The 4174-nt window shown below is 35.0% G+C and overlaps 1 non-coding gene across 1 annotated transcript; it reads left to right on the forward strand.

Annotated features, from left to right (window-relative positions):
• The first annotated feature begins 740 nt into the window (after positions 1 to 740).
• On the forward strand, positions 741 to 848 carry LOC130942613 (small nucleolar RNA R71). Its single transcript, XR_009071179.1, has one exon. It is a non-coding gene; the product is annotated as a small nucleolar RNA R71 (small nucleolar RNA).
• The last annotated feature ends 3326 nt before the right edge of the window (positions 849 to 4174 follow it).

Raw genomic sequence — 4174 nt, forward strand, 5'->3', positions numbered from 1 at the left:
CACTCTCTTTTTGGATTCTCTTCTGTATTGCTTGGGAGAGTACTAGGAGGAGTTTCAGTGATTTTCTTACTCAGCTGACCCACTTGTGCCTCCAAGTTTCTAATGGAGGACCTTGTTTCATTTATGAAACTTAAAGTGGCCTTAGATAGATCAGAGACTATGTTTGCTAAGCTAGAGAGGCTCTGCTCAGAATTCTTTGTCTGTTGCTGAGAAGATGATAGAAAAGGCTTGCTATTGCTAAACCTGTTTCTTCCACCATTATTAAAGCCTTGTTGAGGCTTTTGTTGATCCTTCCATGAGAAATTTGGATGATTTCTCCATGAGAAATTATAGGTGTTTCCATAGGGTTCACCCATGTAATTCACCTCTGCCATTGCAGGGTTCTCAGGATCATAAGCTTCTTCTTCAGAAGATGCCTCTTTAGTACTGTTGGATGCATTTTGCCATCCCTTCAGACTTTGAGAAATCATATTGACTTGCTGAGTCAACATTTTGTTCTGAGCCAATATGGCATTCAGAGCATCAATTTCAAGAACTTCCCTCTTCTGAGGCGTCCCATTACTCATAGGATTCCTCTCAGAGGTGTACATGAATTGGTTATTTACAACCATGTCAATGAGTTCTTGAGCTTCTGCAGGCGTTTTCTTTAGGTGAATGGATCCACCTGTAGAATGGTCCAGTGACATCTTAGAGAACTCAGATAGACCATCATAGAATATATCTAAAATGGTCCACTCTGAAAGCATGTCAGAAGGACACTTTTTGGTCAACTGCTTGTATCTTTCCCAAGTTTCATAGAGGGATTCACCATCTTTTTGCTTGAAGGTTTGAACATCCACTCTAAGCTTGCTCATCTTTTGAGGAGGAAAGAACTTGGCCAAGAAGGCCGTGACCAGCTTATCCCAAGAATCCAGACTATCTTTAGGTTGTGAGTCCAACCATGTTCTAGCTCTGTCTCTTACAGCAAAAGGGAAAAGCATAAGCCTGTAGATTTCAGGATCTACTCCATTAGTCTTAACAGTATCACAGATCTACAAGAACTCAGTTAAAAACTGATAGGGATCTTCTGATGGAAGTCCATGAAACTTGCAGTTCTATTGCATTAGAGCAACTAGTTGAGGCTTCAGCTCAAAATTGTTTGCTCCAATGGCAGGGATTGAGATGCTTCTTTCATATAAATTGGAAGTAGGTGTAGTATAATCACCAAGCATCCTCCTTGCATTATTGTTAGGTTCGGCCATGTCTCCTTCTTTTTCGAGATTCTCTGTAAAGTTTTCTCTGGATTGTTGTGCTTTAACTTCTCTTAGCTTCTTCTTCAGAGTCCTTTCAGGTTCAGGATCTGCTTCAACAAGAATGTCCTTGTCCTTGCTCCTGCTCATATGAAAAAGAAGACAACAGAAAAGAAGAGGAATCCTCTATATCATAGTATAGAGATTCCTTTATGTGAGTTGAAGAAGAAAAGAATAAAAGAAGGAGGAGAAAAATTTGAACATAGAGGAGAAGAGAGAGTTCGAATTTTTAGATGAAGAGAAGTGTTAGTAATTAAATAAATAAATACAAAGAGATGAGAGGGGGAGAATTTCGAAAATTATTTTTGAAAAAAAAAAGTTAGTGATTTTCGAAAATTAAGAGAAGAAATAAAATTAAAATTACAATTTGAAACAATTAGTTAATTAAAAAGAATTTTTTTGAAAAAGGGAGGTGATTTTCAAAAATTAGGGAAAGAAAAGTAGTTAGGTGGTTTTGAAAAAGATAAGAAAAACAAACAAAAAATCAATTAGTTAATTGAAAAAGATTTGAAAATCAATTTTGAAAAGGTAAGAAGTTAGAAAATACTTTGAAATTGATTTTGAAAAAGATATGTTTGAAAAGATATGATTGAAAAAAAAGATAAGATTTTGAAATTTATTTTGAAAAAGATTTGAAAAAAAAGAATTTTAGAAAGATTTGATTTTTAAAATTAAAATTGATTACTTGACTAACAAGAAACTAAAAGATATGATTATAGAATTTAAAGATTGAACCTTTCTTAACAAGAAAGTAACAAACTTCAAATTTTTGAATCAATCACATTAATTGTTAGTAAAATTTTCGAAATTTTGAAATGAAATTAAGAAAAAGATTTTGAAATTACTTTTTAAAATTTTCAAAAAATAATAAGAAAAATGAAAAAGATTTGGTTTTTGAAAAAGATTTTGAAAAGATAGGATTTTTAAAGTTGAAATCTTGACTTGACTAATGAGAAACAACTTATTTTAAAAATTTTGGACTAAGTCAACCCAAAGATTTCAAAAATTATGAGTAAAATAAGGAAAAGATATTTTTTTATTTTTTGAATTTTTAATGAGGAGAAAGAAAAATACAAATATGATCCAAAACATGAAAATTTTGGATCAAAACCAATGATGCATGCAAGAACACTATGAATGTCAAGATGAACACCAAGAACACTTTGAAGATCAAGATGAACATCAAGACATATTTTTGAAAAATTTTCAAGAAAAGAAAAACATGCAAGACACCAAACTTAGAAAATTTTCATGTTTAGACACTATGAATTCAAAAATGCATATGAAAAATAACAAAAGACACAAAACAAGAAAATATGAAGATCAAACAAGAAGACTTACCGAGAAAAACTTGAAGATCATGAAGACTACCATGCATGAATTTTTCGAAAAATGCACAAATTTAAAAACATGCAATCGACACCAAACTTAAAAATTGACACTAAACTCAAACAAGAAACACAAAAATATTTTTGGTTTTTATGATTTTATAATTTATTTTGTATTTTTTTCGAAAATTATTTTTTTGAAAAACGAAAACAAAGAAAAAATTTTTGAAAACTTTTTGGAAAACAAAATAAGAAGAAAATTACCTAATCTGAGCAACAAGATGAACCGTCAGTTGTCCAAACTTGAACAATCTCCGGCAACGGCGCCATAAACTTGGTGCACAAAATTGTGATCATCAACAATGGCGCCAAAGACTTGAAGCTCTCAAACGTGAATCACACTTTGTCACATGGATTGATTTCACAAGTATCAGACTGACTTCTGTGGCACAATTTCGAATGTAGCTTGACTACCAATGAGAATGTGGACTGGGCTTATACTAAATAAGCCCAAATATGAAAAGTACCCATATTCGTGTTCTAATTCTCAGGTCGGGGCTTAGGTAAGTAGTTGCTTGGTTGCTACTCCTAGCAGGTTGGTGCACGAAATTGTGATCATCAACAATGGCGCCAAAGACTTGGAGCTCTCAAACGTGAATCACACTTTGTCACAACTTCGCACAACTAACCAGCAAGTGCACTGGGTCATCCAAGTAATAAACCTTACGTGAGTAAGGGTCGATCCCACAGAGATTATCGGTATGAAGCAAGCTATGGTCATCATGTAAATCTTAGTTAGGCGGATTCAAATGGTTATAATGGTTTTCGAATATAAAGATAAATAAAGCATAAAATAAAGATAGAGATACTTATGTAATTCATTGGTGGGAATTTCAGATAAGCGCATGAAGATACTGTGTTCCTTCTGAATCTCTTCTTTCCTACTGCTTTCATCCAATCATTCTTACTCCTTTCCATGGCAAGCTGTATGTTCGGGTTTCACCGGTGTCAATGGCTACCTCCCGTTCTCTCAGTGAAAATGGTTCAAATGCGCTGTCACCGCACGGCTAATCATCTGTCAGTTCTCGATCATGTCGGAATAGGATCCATTGATCCTTTTTCGCCTGTTACTACGCCCAACACTCGCGAGTTTGAAGCTCGTCACAGTCATCCCATCTCAGATCCTACTCAGAATACCACAGACAAGGTTTAGACTTTCCAGATCTTAGGAATGGCCGCCAATAATTCTAGCTTATACCACGAAGACTCTGATCTCACGGAATGAGAGGCTCGGTTGTCAGGCGAGGCAACCATGCGTCGTGGACCAGGAATCCAAGAGATACACACTCTAGCTCTCGCTTGTAGAACGGAAGTGGTTGTCAGGCACGCGTTCATAAGGACAGATGATGATGAGTTTCACGGATCATCACATCCATCAGGTTGAAGTACGAGTGATATCTTAGAACAAGAATAAGCTTGAATTGAATAGAAGAACAATAGTAATTGCATTAATACTCGAGGTACAGTAGAGCTCCACACCTTAATCTATGGTGTGTA

This window comes from Arachis stenosperma, chromosome 7 (genome assembly GCF_014773155.1).
Source record: "Arachis stenosperma cultivar V10309 chromosome 7, arast.V10309.gnm1.PFL2, whole genome shotgun sequence".
In the NCBI taxonomy this organism is placed as follows: Eukaryota; Viridiplantae; Streptophyta; class Magnoliopsida; order Fabales; family Fabaceae; genus Arachis; species Arachis stenosperma.